General features: G+C 42.5%; 1 long non-coding RNA gene across 1 annotated transcript; it reads left to right on the forward strand.

Annotated features, from left to right (window-relative positions):
- The first annotated feature begins 5,300 nt into the window (after positions 1-5,300).
- Positions 5,301-19,080, forward strand: LOC137795657 (uncharacterized). The gene is made up of 3 exons (XR_011078408.1): positions 5,301-5,373; positions 15,468-15,553; positions 18,043-19,080. It is a non-coding gene; the product is annotated as an uncharacterized lncRNA (long non-coding RNA).
- Positions 19,081-19,086: the final 6 nt, after the last annotated feature.

Raw genomic sequence — 19,086 nt, forward strand, 5'->3', positions numbered from 1 at the left:
AGAGGGAGACTAAGCTCACTATGACAGCAACTTACTTCTCTTTGCTTCTTTATCTCAGATACAGAGCTTTCTCACCCCTGTGATAACATCTCTCACACCATGTTGTTATTATGACTCGAGTGTTAGACACCTTGTTGTGCGTGTGTGTACAGATTGTTGAGCCCTGTGAGGCACATTTGTAATGTGGTAATTGCAATTTTGGGCGATCCAAAATATATTGAATTGTTGGCACGTTGTTGAGAGGCATTCTGGGAAATGGATAGAGTCCCTCCCTGAGGTAGTACATGGTACTTTTGGTCGAGAGGTGAGCCCTAAAAAAATCTATTGGAGTTCAAACCCAACACCTAAATGAAGGAAATGAATGTCTAATGAGCATCATGTACGAAAACTATTGTGCATCCCTACTAGTCATCCCTACTACTACATCCTTTTGGATCACTTTGTTCCTGAAACAAAAGGTTTTGGATAAACAAAAAAACAAAAACAATAGGATACCCCCAGTTTATTAGTTTGTTTGAAAAAACTTGAAACACATCTAACTTCTCATGATGAACCAATCTTGTATAACCTGTAAATACAGACCTCTTCCCTCCAGACACTCAAAATATACATGTTGAGAAGCAAAAGGCTCTTTAACGTGATCTTCAGTATCACTCGTGTAACCAAACGTGTTCTACATGTGTGTATGAGTGTCCTGATACTGATATATTTGTGCCTTTGTGCCTCAGAGCCATTGTACTTTTTAATGTTACATGTTGACCATGATAATATAAAATTGTATAAATGATGGTCTTGTTTGTGTTTATTATAAACTTAAAAGTGTGAGGCGGAGAGATGCAAACATGTTGACTCGTTGCTTCCTCCGTACATCTATCAAATTATTCTGTCACCTCGCGCATCAGCCCTCACTAGCGTGTTCCTCACACAGCTCACCACACACACATCACTTCACATTTTTTCCCACCTCTTTCTGTTTGTATCCCCTCCCTCTCTCTTCCTCCCTCTCTCTTCCCTCTTCCCTCCTCAGGAGTGATGTGGTAACGATGATGGCGATCGCCTGAAGACATGCTGTACGTGTGTGTGAGAGCGGCAGTGGATGGCTGGTGTAAATGTCGGCGCTATCATCAGCTTTGATTGGCTTTGAGTGGCTCTGAGTGCCGGGTCCATCCCAGCCGCTTCCCGGGGTCCTTAGGAGCAGCGCGTTGTGTGTGTCTGTGAGTGTGTGCATATTGCCTATGCCTTTTGTGCCTCTCCATTTCTCTGTGTGCGTCTCGGGAGTTCTGCGTGCAGATATGTGCCAGTTTGACCATTTGGAGTCCCTGAATGTCCGATAAAACCATAGGAGGGCGTCAGGAACGCTGAGTGGTTTAAGAGAGGGCAGTTCAGCTAAATGAAGCAGGTTGGAACTGTATCACAGGGCAGTTGCCCGGCTGAAGTGTCCTCGAGCAAGACACAGAGGCATCGTAATAAAAAAAAAGAAGTAAATTTCACACAAGAATCCCTGAGGTCTTGTGACGCCAATTCATTAATGTGTGCATAGCGACAATTAAAAGGAGGAAATGGACTACCGAGACGTTCTTTCTCTGTGCGTAACAAACAAATGTAACCAATAAACAAGTCAACAATAAAGGAAAATGGCTCCCCATTTCCTCTAGGCTTGAGTGGAAGTGTCATCAACCCAATTATCCAACTCCTCCCGCCGGCCTCTGAGCTCCATACATACCAAAGATGGCACTGGAGGGAAGAGAAAGGCTGCCTGTTAATGTTTAACCAGGCTATGTAAAGGCCGAGTCAGATAGCTGAGCCTATGAGCAAACAGACTGTGTGTGTGTATGTGTGTGCGTGTGTGTGTGCGTGTGTTTATGTGTGTGTTTGTGTGTGGGACAACAATCACTTTACTGACAATCACTGACAAGTACGGATATACTGCAGTTCTGAAGAGGCCCAGGAGGACTGCAAAAAGACCTCTGCACCTCTAATCTGACTCACTGTATGAAGGTACTTAACGTGGAGATGTCACCGTGTGTAGTACTTCTGAAGTATCAGTTACTGTATTGTCTACAATACAAAACTGAAATCTCAAGGTGGTGATTAATTGGGCGTCTAGGTGTTGATGTTGATAAGACAGGACGTCGTGGGGTCGTAAAAGTTTTATCAGCAGGAGGAATGTCGAATGTGTATTTAAAAAAGTGCATTTGTCAATCGGAGTTCCTGCAGGAGGCCAAATATAGGGACATATATGATGATCACGCTGCACCCTGTGTGTGTGTGTGTGTGTGAGAGAGAGAGAGAGAGAGAAAGAAAGAGAGAGAGAGAGAGAGAAAGAGAGAGAGAGAGAGAGAGAGAGAGAGAGAGAGAGAGTGGCGTATCCATATATGCATACATGGATGTCTGCATGTGTGTTAAAACGAGAAAGAGCATTATTTTTGGCCAAGTTGGCATTACTTGCAGCATGTGTGTGTGTGTGTGTGTGTGTGTGTCTGTTGGTGTATGTGTGTTGGTGTTTTGTATAGAAAGTGCTGTGTGCAGTAGAACGGGGGATTTGGTGCCATCAGCACAGTGATGTCAGCACACAGAGACAAACAAAGCCAGAATCCAAACCCTCTCCCAACTACCCACTATTCCCCTGGGCACTGTAGGGGGCCCTGCCCGGGGGCCTGCAGCCATTAACAAACACACACACACACACACACACACACACACACACACACACACACAAGCGCGCATAGTTGCACAGAAATTAACACACTTGCAGTTGCGGTCACATGGTCGGTGAGCACACACATGCAATGCATTCATACATGTGGAGAGACGACATAAACTTAAGCACACACACACTGAATATGCAATCATGTGCTCAATTACTCATTCATGTCAAGCTAAGTATATTATATCAGTATCAGGACACTCATACATACGTGTAGAAATACATTGTATAGCTGGTCATCTGAACTCTTTCCTCATGTTTACTTACACTGGACTTGATCTGATTTATTTGGTTTTGTTAATATTGTTCCATATTGTTATTGAAAAAAATATGAGTTAAATTGCTTTTTAGAAAAGCTAAATCAAGTAAGACGTAGTGTAAAGTATATTGAGGAAAGTAAAACCAACTGTTAGGCAAAGTACCTTAGTTTAGGAAGGAACAATTTAAACCTTAAAAGTACTTTTTGGACACTAATTCCTACTATAACATAACTTAAGAAAACTTAAGTGTAGTAACCTATCTAAACCTACCTAAACTTACTCTGAAAGTACTATGAACTGTAAGATAAAATACATTTTGGCAAGTGAAATTACAGACAGAAACGTCCGCATCATTAAGACATGCGGTCCGCTGCTGCAACACAGCCTGAGTATTAACTCCGTAACAGAGCGCGAGCAGTCAAATCAGAAACACACCTCTGTTTGCTTTGGGCTGGCCCGCTGCCACTCGGCACCGGCCTCAGCCGCACGGCTTGCAAATGGGGAGTGACATTACTGTTATTGTGCTGGGGTTGGAGTTCAGATGAGTACACTGGGACTGTGTTGAGGCAGACGTTGATGTAGATGTGATAACGAGTTTAGATAACGTGGCTGTTTGATGGGAAAAGCTTATCTTGAGGGCAGTCGGGCCAAACTTCTATAGCGCACTACTTAAAAGATACTAAAAACTAGAATTACCAAGTATCAGCAGCTTCGATGCAGAAATATCCGTATTTGATTTGTTTACAGCAGCCGCCCTGTTCCCTGCAGGTGTTCTGTTCCCATCCTCCCCACTGCCATTACGGTTAGTTTCAGGTGGCTTTGTAACCGTACCCTATACATACATTTTCTACTTGAGTGGCTTGGACGTAATAGTACCTTGCTGTACCCATTAAGCTATTTGGGAATCCAGCCTCTAACCCACACACGCTTTGCATACAGTATATGGTGATATTTGGTCACATGGCTGGCTGCTGGGGGCAATAACCACCGCAGAAGAAGAGATGTTAGAACACATGATGGAAATGATTCATCCCCTATGTGAGTTTCCCGTGTTACTTTAATGAACGTTACAGAGCTCCAGTGTTGCTCTGCTGATGTTAGAAGTGTAGTTGTGGTGAATGATGTTTGAGAAACAGATCATTTATAGAGTGATAATTCACGTTTGACATAGTTTACTCACCAAGTCTCTGTTTTAATATAAAACAATTGGTATTTGAATGGCCTGTCTCCCTAGAGCTTTACAGTGGGGAACACAACTTGAACACTGTTATTTGTCTATCTTTAGTGACTTTTGAGTTGTTTATTGTACATATTTATCGTCCAATGAGACGTCTGTAACCTGGCGTCATGTCAGCTGGATGCTGCAACTATGAGGGAACTGTAAGGCGTTGTGTTTTAATGCCGCCATCTCCTCCTCGAACTGTTACGCAACAATTAGCAACTGTTGCTGTTTGTCTCTGCTATTTAAATGCCCTTCTGTCCCAAACAGTGGGAGACAGACTGGGGCTGGTAGTGTGTGTGTGTGTGTGTGTGTGTGTGTGTGTGTGTGTGTGTTTGTGTGTGTGTTTGTGTGTGTGTGTGTGTGTGTGTGTGTGTGTGTGTGTGTGTGCGTGTGATTGTGTTGCTTTTTTTGGGGCAGTAGGATTGGGGTAACTGGCATACTGGACTAAAACAGGTCCTCATTGTGCTGCAGGAGGAAGAGCCGGGGTGTGCTGCACCCTATTCAGCCAAGTTTGGAGAGCGTGTGTGTGCGTGTGTGTGTGTGTGTGTGTGTGTGTGTGTGTGTGTGTGTTTGTGTGCACATTTTCGACCCATATAATGAGCGAGTTCTTCACATTCAAATTCCTGCTTGTAGTGTTGCTGCTACATTAGTTTTAGCCAAAGCTTGACATCAGTTTGAACATCTAAGAGTCGGCTTTAACGTTGCTGCTCGGCATCATGGGAAGAAATTCAGCGAGTTTTGAGCGTCCATGGTACTTGTTGCCTGGTAACACAACTTTGTATCAGCAACGCAGTGCAGCGTCTCGCCAAGGTTGAGTGAGAATCTTCCACTTCATCCATTCTGATAAATATTGAAACAATATTTGTGTATGCTTGTGTTGATCCTCTGTCAAACTAGTCTGAGCTTTTGTAGCTGTCAATCTTCCCATTTCTGTTTCTGCACTAATCTTCACCTCAATAATGCAAACAAAGCAGAACAACATGACGCCTATTTTCTTTTATGCATACGTGTTTCCTTGGTGGTAACCTGCAACAGATCAACTACACAGTACAACAACTTCACTGACCATCACTTTTAATCATTTTGTTTCTTCTTTTTTCTTTCGTTTCTCCAGTGACTTTACGGGGAAGACACACAATCATGAATGCAGGATAAAGCACAAACTGGATGGCAAATGAGAACTGGTAGGTTTAAGTAAAGCACTCGCACTCGCACACACACACACACACACACACACACACACACACACACACACACACACACACACACACACACACACGCACACACACACACACACCCTCACACAGTGAGTCCCATACAGAGACAGCAATGCCCTGGAGGGTGCCAGTCATGCCCAGCTTCCGCTGCGCTCCAAATTGAGCGTGGCACAGAGTGTATGAAGTCAGCCGTCTGGAAGAGAGCCAAGCATTGTTCCTCTGAGCAGCTGGATGGTAATTACTAGAAAGGGAGAGGGGAGCCCTGCCACCTCACTACTGTTGCTTCTGCTGCACAATATACTGTATGTGCAAAGTAGAGTCCTGTGAGTCTAGAGACGGCAGGAAACAATCTGTTGACATGAACGCAAGGATTCAGCGGTGTAGTCGTGCATCAGGAGGACGGTGAAACTATGCTTCCAGTTAATACGTGTCATGTATGACATTGAGGGTTAAGCCAATGCGAAGGATTAGACATGAACATATACGAATGACCAACAAATTCAATGTGCAGGAGGATCTTTTTTCCATTTATAGAGCTTTTAATGTCAATGTAAGCGCACATGTAATGTAATATAGCAAGTGAATGTAATCCTCAAACAAATAAAAGCAGCTTCACCTTGCTAGATGACCTAAAACATACCATAGGTTCACAGTTATACTGATGTACTGATACTAAGATTTACAGACAAGAAGTAAAATGTTGTAATGAATTCCGACACTAACCAGAAGTCAATGTGAGAACATGTGTGATATCATCAAATCAGTCGCTCCTCATCAGGTCAGCAGCATGTTGAATGATCTGTCGCCGGCCGCCAGCCTCACATGGCCGAGACTCACAATGGCACGAAACAAAGAAGCTTTCAGATATTAAAGAAGCTTTAATATCTTAAAGGAGCTTTTATGTTTTTCAACATACCTCCAGCAAGGGACCTTTGTATTTCCTGCAACTATGAGCATTGGTCCAGCGTGTATTCATCTGATTAAAACAAAAGACAGAGACATAAACATTAAGTGGAACACATGATGCTGAAGGAAGATAGAGGAAGAATGAGAGAGGGAGGAAGGGAGTGAGGGAGGGAGGAGAGAGCTTTGCAGCCATCTAGGCCTGAGGAATGTTTCAACTTGCTGTCAATTATGTGCTGCTTTGTCACGAAACCACAGAGCACTGGAAACACGTAAAGTTGTCTTTTTCACACCTTCAACTCCTTCCTCCCTCCTTCCTCCCTGCCTCCTTCCTCCCCCTCTTCGTCCCCACCACGCTCACACAGTGGCAGCAGTAGCCGGGCCAGTGCTAGTGCAGCTGTGACCAGAACAATAGCATTCCTCGGGTTTTAAACGCCTGGCACTTAGATTCCTAACAGTCAAATTCCTGGTGGGGAGAAGCTGGGGGTTGCTATAGGACGCCGAGAGCCGCGAGACGCCTTGTAAGGAGACGTACAGCTGTAAAGCGCTGTGTGACTTGTGTTTTTATGAGAAGGATGGATGGATTCATGGGGACAGAAGGGGGAAGCTCTGTTGTTCCACCTCACGGCCGCCTTCCCTCAGATGTGACGCTTCTAACGCTCCGTTTGGAGCCGTTTAGCCGGAGGAGGCGTCCTGCTGCTTTGTCGGGGCATCATGTGTCGATAGGGGCACCTGTTAAGTCAACATGTGTGTCTTGTAATGCGTTTTTTTGGCACATGTGGTGCCGAAAATGACACAGATGTGTTGAAAGTGGCACATTAGCTTTCAGAGTGTTAAATTAGGTGGAAGCAATGGAGGCAAACATGCTTTTGTTGGATGACAGTCAGGTAGATTTCACTTTGCATATTCTCCCTTCCTTCTGAAATCCTTCAGATTCCATTTGTTCTTCTTTTTGCTTCCATTTTCCAACCAGAATGCTTTTATTTTGAAATCCCGTAGCTTTTCAATGTCAGTGAGAGAAAACGCTGTGCTTCTCACATCATGTGTGTCTCCTCTGGTGGCTTCCCTTCACACGGCAGTGAGCTGCACGACTATCAGCCCAATCTGAAATAACCCCAAAAATAATGATTCTCTCATTAACCACGCCTGTTTCACAATTTAAATATAAATGAATCTAATTTAGAAAACCTCGGCCCCGATGAAGGAGACTCATTTAGAGCCAATCTAAAATTAATGAGGGCATCTGGAGAGAGAGAGAGAGCGGAGAGGGGCCTGCGTGGCTTAACAGATACCAGAGTTAACAAGCTACTGTACTTTAAACACTGGAAAATACCCATTAATTTTAAAGTGAACACACTACTGTACTCTGAATGCGTGCAAAGGAGCTTTAATGTTAGTTCAAACACATTACAGCTGAGTCTTGTCCTCAAGCTGTCAACCCTTCTTTATGTTGGCGTAAGCTTCTGCCTGGGCATACAGAATTATAATTTACACAACTTTTTTTTTTAAATATAATGGTATATGAATATGTTTTTGCATGTGTGCATGATTTAACCCTGAGAGCATAATGCTATCATATTTACCACCACAGTTAAGAAGCATAATTACAGACGGATAGCAACAGGGGAAGATGTAGAAGTTTCCCATGATGGATCCTTCTTCAGTAAATCTTCCAAATAATACCTCTTATTTGCCATTCACATATAACTGGAAGAGTGACAGAAATCATCAATTGAGGCACACATTTCCTAATTTTCCGGCTTCCATATGCTCTAATTTGTTAGGAATAGCTATATATATATATATATATATATATATATATATATATATATATATATATATATATATATATATATATATATATATATATAGCACATAGCACACGTTCTGTCTCCCACTGTATTGTTCACACTGCAGGTTTGCATGTACATATTTGCTTACTTTGCACTCTTTAAGCAGCACACTTTCCCTCAACATGCAGCTTGCCGCGTCCGGCCCCTCAGCAGCCATGTGAGTGGCTGCAGCAGATGCCAGCCAGCTCCCACTGCGACTGTTTGGTTTTGCAGGTTTAATTCCCGATGGGTTTGGGTCCAGAGTGATTAGGCTGAGCCCTAAAGGCCAGCGGGCTTGTCAGGTGTCCCCACACATTAACGTTGTTCTGCTCACACCCTGAGCCGACAGCACAGCGAGGCGGAGGCGGTGGGGAAGGCGGGGGGTCGGGAGGAGGGAGGAACACTGATCCGGCCTGGTGGGAGGCACCGAGGATTGTTTTGTTCATAGATGTATTAAAAGTTTAAAATATGTTTTCTTTGACTTTGTGTTAAGGTTAAGGACTTGAAATGGGCCAGTTCAATTCAGTAGGTTGTCAGTGATTTTTCAAATTGAATTAAATTAAAAGATTAAATTACTTTTGACAGTGTTGTACTTTTGTTTCTTTTGTCCTGGAAGGAAGAACTGTAATTTACTGTATTTTTATTTTTAATGCCTCTATACCTTTTCATCAAAAACATAGTTACATGAAAATATGGAGTGTTTAAACTTATGTAAAAGTTAGAAAACACGATGGTCAAATGAATTTATTCTTCTAAATAGATTCAAAGTTTGGCATTATTTTTAGGAAGAAAACTAGATACAACAACTATAATTATTGGTCTTATTGGTTTGAGTTGTTATTAACCATTAAAACTAAACCATCTTCCAGTAAAATACATCGGCTTTTAAGTTAAAAAAAAAAATAAATAATTCAAGAACAAAGAAAACATTTGAAGTGGAAGTTTGTTATGCATGCTTTTTTCCTGATCCTTCCTGCCAGTAAAAGCAACACAGTGATAGCTGCGACCTCAACATTTTCTTTAGCCTTTAACCCCTTAAAACCAGCTGAGTGACAACACAGCCCACTTTTCCCTGCTGGATTCAAATAAACTTGCATTGTGTCTGTGCACAAACAACTTCCTGCATGCAGACGTGCAGCTTGTTAACGGGGGTGGGGACCCCGCCCACCCCCAAAAAGAAAACCCCTCTTCCTGCTTCTGACCTCCAACCCCATCCTACCCCCCCACACCCACCGCTTGCACAGCATGGTGCAGCTATAAGGAAGAATGAGGTGGTGGAGGGATGCGTTAGGCTTAGGCTTTAATGTGTGTGTGTGTGTGTGTGTGTGTGTGTGTGTGTGTGTGTGTGTGTGTGTGTGTGTGTGTGTGTGTGTGTGTCAGCACAGGAGGTGATGGTAGGTTTTCGAGTAGGGGGGAAACTTGTGTCCTGGTCCTGTCTGTCTGAGGGAGTTGAGGGATAAAGTGGAGATGGGGGAGGCGGGGAGGAGGAGACCTGCTGAGAGGGCAGCCTCTATACACTCCTCCTCCTTCCTGCTATACCTTTCCCTCCATCCCTCGCCTCTGTTCACCCTCCTCCCCCATCCGTGGGGGTAAAGTACATTACATGCTTGCTAATCAAACCTCCATTACAAGTTTGGAGGGAAAGAAGCGAGAGGCTCGACTCTTCTTTTTTTCCCCATTCACTATACTTCACCTTCCTCCATCTCCACTCTTGAACAGTGTGTAACATGAGAAACAATTACAACTACAATGTGCTGGAGATATACCAGTGACATGATTGCATCTATCGGCAGAATCATGAATATATAAAAATATCATTCATATCCTGAACAATCACAACAATAAAAGAGGCCTGATTCTCTTCGTATGTTTTAGCACTTTGATCACAACACACTGAAGACAGACATGATGTAAAAGCATTAGATGTACTGCCTAAGTTATTACAGAAGCCTTTACTGCGGTCCCCATGCAGCAACACGTATGACACGTACATGAGTCGCCATAGAAGTTATAAGATCTTTGTGGTAGCTGATCACTATTAAACTGGCAGCGCGACACCTGTGTGGGTCTTCTCAGTGGTGTGGTCAAAAGACTACGAAGCCATTTCATTCCAACTATTTGTGATCTCGGACATAACAAAAGAAAACATACCTGAACGTGCCTTTCTTTTTGTTTTCAGGTCTAAATGTCCATATGAAATGCTATTTAAAATGGCCTTACAAGAAAGTGGCAGATATGTTTCTTGTTGGTGTGCATGTTCCCCAGCACCTGTAAAACATGCATGGTATATAAGTGTGTGTGCTCTTTGGACACAAAGGAAATTCATGTGAACTTGCAAATCTTCATATGACAACAGTATGTTGTGGACAAGATGCAAGAGGGTGTTGGAAGTGGAAAGTTTTAACATATTCTCACTCCCAGGTCAGAGGCCCCAGGCCTGACTCTATGATGCTCTCGGTACTTCTCTAGCAGTAGTTTTGGACGTGGCAGGAATAGCGCGTCAGTTTCCGCCTGTGACATGCATTGTGTCTTTTTCTTCACAGGAAGTTAGGTTTGGGCAACAAAAGGCTCGCTTAGGTTGAGGAAAAGATTGTAAATGATGTTGACTGTCCTGATTAACAACTTTGGTGTGACAAAATAAGTCTGAGTTGACTTTTTGTCAACAGGACACGCACAGTGGTTTCCTGAGTGAAAGTTGCTTGTTGCCTCTGTCTGTATGTGTCTGACTCCAAGAGGCAGTGACCAGGCGTTGGTATTGACGAGTTTGCAGAGAGACGGGTTGGAGGTTTCCAAAAGAGGAAGAGTTACTAACTGTTGCACCCCTACCTTTTGCAGATGATGTAGTTCTGTTGGCTTTAAGGCGTGTGAAAACACTTGGAATGAGAGTTTGAAAAGCCCCCGGCATCAGCTAGAAAAGATGATGTGCTTCCTCCTCCAGGATCGGGAGCGAGGTGCGAGCTATCAGCGTTCCTAAATCTTTTGGTCTTGTTTCTGACTGAGGGAGAGATGGAGCTTGAGATGGACAGGTAAACCACCTGTCAGATCTCAAGCTCCATCTTTCCCTGTGCTATATCTGCAGTTACACAGGACCTGTACTGGACTGTTATGGAGAAGAGTGAGCTGATCCTGAAGGAGGGTCCAGATTCAACAGTTAAAGTGTTGGAGTTTGGGGCTCGTGACTAAAAGGTCAGAGAATGAGTTTAAATTGCAGAGCGTCCAGAAAGACCTCATAGTACATCCTTGTTATTCAATGGTTGTTGTTGGCCTCTGAACCTCAGAATCTCTTAATCGGGAAAGTGATGCACTTCCTCACTTCCTCACTTTGACAAGGAAGTCTATTAAAAAAAAACAGAAAGAAGAATTGCCCTGAGAAGACGGAAAGAAAAAGTCTAGAAATCTCTCGTTTCAATTAGTGACTAGCTCTCTCTGCCTCCCTGCAGCTGGACTGACAAACATAAGTAAGAACCTCTTCATGTGCACAAATATGGGTCAGTAAATTGACAAACCTGTGTGATTTTTTTTTTTAAAAAGGCAAGGGAGGAAGAGAAAGAGAGGGAGGGGAGACTGACAGAAAAAGAAAGAGATGTTCTCGGTCCCACACTGAAATTTGAGCTAGGAGTGTAGCTCTTGACTAAAGAGAGAGAGAGAGAGAGAGAGAGAGAGAGAGAGAGAGAGAGAGAAGAGAGAGAGAGAGAGAGAGAGAGAGAGAGAGAGAGAGAGAGAGTGTGTGTGTGTGTGTGTGTGTGTGTGTGTGTGTGTGTGTATGTGTGTGTTTAGATGAGCGATGAACAGACAACGCTTGTCCTCAAGTCAAAGAGCTCCAGTGGCTAAAACCCCATCGGGCACCAAGACAAACACACACACACACACACACACACACACACACACACACGCACACATGCACACAAGTGCACACACGCACACTCACACACACACGCACACACGGACAGGTGATACATCATGGATGTGAGAAGGAGGAGGGGATCGGGAAGAGAGAGAGTGAAAAGAAGGGATAGACAGATGAGAAGGAGGTGAAGAGGAGGAGTGGTAACAGGAGGGCGAGAGGGCACCCAGCTGGTGACAGAGGGGAGCAATAAAGATCAACGGACAGTTCACTTTGTGCCGCATATTCATGTAACGGTGAAACGATTACACTTCCAGACGCAATGCCTCTTTTCTTACACTTTCTGGCATATTTGAAGGGGGGGGGGTTTAACACAACTCATTGTGTAGCCAGGTTGAACACAAAAAGACTTGAATACTCATAAACATGATAATAAACATTTAGAACATGAGTTAAAAGCCTTCACACAAACTCACATAAAACAATGAACTTCATTGACAGCATCATGTTGTCATCAGTTGACTCATCCTCAGCATGTACGATCTTGATACTGAGAAAAAATAATAATTTGTCAACATGTTGAACCTCTTTCTCTGTCCCGGTAGGAGAAGCTCAAACTCTGCTACTTATTTAGATTTATTTCAGATCACTTGATTTGTGTTGTTCTCGAGATAATTTACTGTCATCAACATAACCATTACAAAGATCTGCACAAGTGAAATTTACTCAAATGTTTTGTTTTTTACTTGCTACACCCTTCAAAACCCTTTTTTAAACATGAATTGAATTACATTTTAGACATGCATTGTGTAATAATGCTTAGTCCATTGGGATCATTTCAAACCTGTACCGGTGGACGACGACAACTGCTGTAATCGCAGAGACCTGAATCAAACATCATCTATTAAGGTGGATATCATCTTGAAAGCAAAATCTGCAAATGCAAAAACTCTGAGGTTGAGGAGTCCACCAAAGTCTTACTTAATGCTGTGTGGAAGACTGATATTTTAATGGAAATCAAAATGATGCTAAAAGTTGTTTGAGCAGACAGGACGATGGGAAGTTTTGTCACGAGACGATCCTGCTTGATTTTGGCTAAAACAACTCTGCTTTTATTTCAAACCCACGGCTCGTGTAGCTTCATGTCTCGGGGCTGGCGAGATGAGACGGGGGGAGGAAGGGACTGATGGACAGCTAGAGGGAGGGAGAAAGAGGAGGGAGGTGGAGGGATGGTGGGGGGTGTATGCTGCAGCAGAAACTTCCCATGCTGGCCTCCCAGTGTGGCTACGTAATGAGGGCAAGGGACACAGACACACACACATACACACACTCGCAGACACACACTCGGGGCTGAGCATGGCCCCACGGCTGATTAGCGGCACACAAAGGGCCCAAACAGAAGTAGCAGAGGACACACAATGGGAGCAGGGCCTCAAGGCGTGGTTTACTTCTGCCCCGAGGGAGGGGGCGAGAGAGGCAGAGAGAGGCAGAGAGACTGGCAGAGAGAGAGCTAGCGGGAGGGGAGGGGGAGACGGAGGGGATGGGGGGGGGGCCCACCGAGCTGGACCGAACAGGGGGAGGGAAGGAGGGGAGGAAAGGGTTCGTTGGGGTTAGAAAAGTGACAGAAGCAGAGAGGAGTTTTGTTTTTGTCCTGATGAAGAGGTGCTGGGTTCTACTGAGGGCTCTTTGCAGCATCACAAGACCAAATGATCCCATCCACCTGCTCTGAAGCACAAGTAGATGGGATTACTTTTCTTTTTTTAAATATAAAAACCTGAAAGTTAATGCAATTCAGTTTATTTTGTATAGCCCCAAATCACAAATTACAAATGTTACTCGGGGGGCTTTACCATCTGTACACATAACATCCTGTCCCGGGACCTCACATTGGATCAGGAACAACTCCCCCAAATAAAGATAGTAAAAACCCTTTCACAGGGAAAAACAGGAAAGAAACCTCCAGGAGAGCAACAGAGGAGGATCCCGCTGCCCGCAAGGACAGAAGCAATAGATGTCATGTGACCAGAATGAGCAACGTAACAGAGTTACAGCACATTACAAGAATATGACAGAAACTTGATATACATATACATGTATACACTGTCTACATGCTTTGTATATCAATGGAGGGAAGATGAATGGAGTTGATCTCACGTAGTGGTATGATTCCATCTTTTATTACGTTGTCTACAGCGTAAAAAAATGACTTCAGCATTTGCCTCCCAGACGTTATTACATTACTTCACAACCCCCAACACATGAAAAAATTCAAAGAAGAAGACACGTCGTGTCACATGGTGTGAACATACCAATTAAATTTGTGGTAATAACATAACATGGCAGAGGCAGCGATTCAATGCCACAATTTACCAAGGTTACTGGTACTTTAAAAAAATGATGTAATCTGTTTTTTACACACTCATTCCTTCAAAGTGGCAGAACATTGCAATGAAAACATGCTCTGTGACTCACACTGGATCAGTGTATTCATTGAAGCACTGACCCAATCGAATAAAATGGGACAGACACTGACAGTAAAATCAATCAAGGACTCCTTTTTAATATGGACACAAGCATAATAATAATATATGACCTGCAGATTTGATATTGTAATATAGACAGCTCAATGAGATGTTAATATCAAACCTTTAAGACCGTTATTTCTGCCACATGGTCCATACCATAATATTAAAACAGATATTTTGCAAAAATCTGCACTTAAAATAGTTTAATATATACAACGATATTTAAATATGAACTGGGCAGTTGTAGAAAGTAACTAAATACTCGTCAGTACTTTACTTGGATATTTTTTGCTTCTTTTTACGACATTTCTTGTTTACTTTGCCGATTCAAACTAGTCATCATATATAAAATATACATCAACTAGTATATGATGATTTATGGAAATGGATCAGCAACCCATCATTTTTAGCGACTCACGAAAGATAACGCATCGGTAAATATAATCCAATCATTTAACATAATTCTGACAAAGGGCATAGTTTAAAAGAGAGCTTTTACTTTTGGTACTTTTTCATGTTCTTTTACTGAAGTCATATTTTGGGTGTAAACTTTTCTACACATGTTGTATTGTACTTCTAAAAGTTCAGAGTTCTTCTTCCCCCACTGACTCGGTGACGGGACCAACTGGTTCTGAACCTCGTCTCCGGCCTTTAACACATGAGTCCTTCATCATTTCTGAGGTTTAAGCTTTTAAAATGTTCCAAAATAAAAAGATTCAGGATCAAAGACGCTATGAGTGATTAATACACTTTCAAACAGGAAAGTACAGATATGATGAACATAGGAAGGGAAGCGGCCCTTTTTCACATGATGATTGTTGAGTTATTGCTACCGCAGAACATGTTGAGAGCTTTAAAATCATCTCAGCGGCTGTGTGCACAGATTATATCTAGACTTTTCTACAGAGAATGAATATTATATGGCAGCGACTAATGAACATGGCCTTCTTTTCACAGCGGAGCGGCGGCTGCTGTAATCTCCACTGTTCAATTAGCCGCTCTGACCGGGACGCCACCTACACTTCATTACCAGGGAGGGGAAGGTATGGAATTAACCTCCTCCTCTTCCTCCGTCTCTTCCTCCTCCTCTTGCTCTGTGCGTCTGCGTCTTTCCTCCCCTCTATCTGACTGTTCCTTCTCTCCTGAAGAAATATCTTTGCAGCAGAAAACATTAAACTATTCTAAATTAGTTTCTCTGTATCAGTTAAACATGATTTCCTTCTTCTTTTTTTTACCTTTTCAGTCGATGCTTTTAAAATATTGAGCTACAGAGGAGAAGAGAGACACATTCGGGGGATGGGGGGCATAAATCCACGAAGACAATTTAGCTTTTCCAACCTCTTTTTTCTGTTTTTCTAATTACTTAATGCTATTTAAATACACCAGAGCTGACACACACACACACACACACACACACACACACACACACACACACACACACACTTACATACACACTTACACACACACACAAACACACACACACACACACACACACACACACACACACACACACACACACACACACACACACACACACACAGTAATGGTCCTCAGCAATGGAGAGACTCCTGAAATAAGTCACGCGGTAATTGTATTTGATTAATCATAAAGGGAACCCATCAGAGGAAAGCTAGCTGTAATAAAATGATAAAATAGACAATTATGAAAAAAAAAATCCTCTGCCTTTAATTTCCTAAACATGCTCTGGAGAGAGGCCTCGTCAAGCCGGGGCACTTGGGCGAGATGCTCAACATGTTATTTAGCACCTCTGGGTGGGGGGCAGTGGCTTGTCATCCCTGGGAGGTTGCTAGGTAGCAGCTGAGACTCCAGGAAGAGGAGTATTGGTCTTTTACTCTGCAACAAAACTAATTTATTCATTTTCTAGAACGTCAAACTGTATGCCTTTAAGTTACTTCTACATTACTGTCACTTCCCATGAGGTGTTCTTACTGTTTTGTCTACCCCCGTATAATAACCCCAATCTACTTGTTCAGTGATTTGGTTACTTTGATGCCTTATACAGTTAAATATCAATAATATAATGAAGGAAACGACCAAATGATAATACAGACTGAGCATTTTAAAAACAATCCCCCTGTGAGGGAAGACTGGGCGATTGTTCTATAAAACTGCAAATCAACGCTTATTTTATGAAAAAAAAGCCCAAAACTGCTGTATGTGCATGTATTGAACACCATAAGTGATATATAAGTAAAATATATGGTTTAGTACATGAGAAAATCAAAATGTCACAATGTGAATTTTGCAGAGCACGTCTGCATGTTCTCTTCATTAAACCCTCTGTAACTTTGTTCTGCTTCACTTTATCAAAGTCAACCTTTGCAGAGAGAATGTTCACATATTGTGCTATGATTTGGGTTAGAGTTGGACCTTACAGTTGCATCATTTCAAAGAAATAATCATCCTGATTATTAAGGGATTGTTTTTTCTAGGCGGACCTGAAACCTTTTCATTTTTTCCTGTGTGTTATCTTCATTTACTCTTAACCAGTAACATATAGACTGATATTTACACATCCCAACAGAATCTCACATTTGTAGCCTTTTATTATGAGACCAACTTATTAAAATAGCCCTAGGGGCTGCAGAGATACACCCTTTTTAGTTCGCTATGACATTTTCAATAAAAATAAGTTGGTTTCCTATTGGTTAAAATACATGCACTTCTTCCTTTCAATTTTTGATCTTATATAGAAAATTGTTGATCATGCCCAGTATAACAATGATACAAATGTCATAATGCAAGCTCACAGCAACAAAAAGATCCCTTTTGTCACAAGATCACATTAGCTCTTTGGGGCGCCGATTTCTTTTTCACGCTTGTTTAAAAATCACTTTCCTCGCCGACTCTTCTGGCTGAGGCGGCCATGACGGTGAGATCTGCTCCACAAAGAGGGAAAAAAATCTGATCTTCTGGTTCCTGGTGTGAATGCATCCAGGTTATACCTGTGTGTGTGTGTGTGTGTGTGTGTGTGTGTGTGTGTGTGTGTGTGTGTGTGTGTGTGTAGTGTGTAGTGTCGGTGCTGCTGTGTAAAATAACATGGAAAAGGTGATTTTCCACTATAGTGAGGTTTCCACACCATGTTTCCCCCAGGCAGCAGCAGAAACATGATTGAATTGTGTGTGTGTGTGTGTGTGTGTGTGTGTGTGTGTGTGTGTGTGTGTGTGTGTGTGTGTGTGAATGCAACAACTCTCGTGTCATCAGACTGCTGCAACATGACGGGCCCACATATCCAGGAAGTCAAGGAAGGGGAATGAGGTTCTTTAAAACTGTTCTGTTCAAAATGTATTTGTGGAAATATCAAATAAATGTGTGCTTACTTTCTGGGGACATCATGGATTAATATTTCAAACAATGACAGGAAAACATCACAAACCCATAAAGTACGTACATGCAGCCGCGTGATGAGGTGTCAAATCAATGCCCTCTCTCTCTCTTACACACACACACACACACACACACACACACACACACACACACACAGTAACGTTGCCCCTCTGTCTCCCTGCAGCTGAAACATCCAGCCAGGAGAAGTACAAGAGATGGAGAGCTGTTGCTGGTGTGAGGAGCGTTTTCCAGGTGAAGCAAACTGAATTTAGTTGAAGCTGAACGGATCTGAACTGGAACGACCTGGAGTGAACTGAAACCAGCTTCATCCGGACAGGACACTGCTGGTTGAGGGTTTTGAGGGAAAAAGATTTCAGGCAAAGAAAAAAAGTTTGACATAATACAGTTATAAACCGTCATTGATGCCCGTTGTTTCCTCATTGGATATATTCTCTCATACAGCTTTCTAATGTGTGCATATCATGGTTGAGTCTGTGTGTGTGAAATGTTGTCACCCCAGTCGTAATACATGAGACATGAGTAATACATGAGTAATGAGTACATGAGTAATACATGAGGAGCGATAGTTACAATGAAAACTTTCCCAATGCAATCGAAAACTGCTGAAGCGTCTAAAATGATCAGAAAACATCTGTACATGAATATTGTTCATGTTTATTTCACGTGTGAAAGCAAAAGTGAATCCACACAACTGTCCTGACTAACTCTCTGTGTTAAATGCCTTGAATGTCTCTTTCTCTCTCACTCTTCACTCCTCTCTCCTGCCAACATGTACGAAACATGATTTACTAATACGATACTCGTTATTTCATCTTTGTAGTTATGGTTGCTTCATTTTTATTTTTATTGTAGAAATGTGTCTTGAATGTCAAATAAACATAAGCAAAATGAGTGTTTTCAATATATGTCTACAACAATGCTTTGCTGTTAAACTCTATATGTGTTTGTCTTATTACATTGAGCCTATAGGTTCCACTGTATTAACCAAAGAACATATATTTCTCATTTTATATTAAGTTCCAGCTCATCCTTCAGCTGTCCAGCCCACAACTTTACACTTTTGACTCGAGCTGAAGCTGCAGCATGTTTCTGAGTCTTTCTGTCCACATTTGGAGCTGAATGTGCATCTTCTTGTGTACTGCAAAGTGACAATGAAGCAGCTTGTCATTTCATATACATCCAATAAAGATAAAAGGCCTCTAGTTCT

Source organism: Clinocottus analis, unplaced genomic scaffold (genome assembly GCF_023055335.1).
Source record: "Clinocottus analis isolate CAN_PGR_092001 unplaced genomic scaffold, fCliAna1.0.p SCAF_29, whole genome shotgun sequence".
Classification (NCBI taxonomy): domain Eukaryota; kingdom Metazoa; phylum Chordata; class Actinopteri; order Perciformes; family Cottidae; genus Clinocottus; species Clinocottus analis.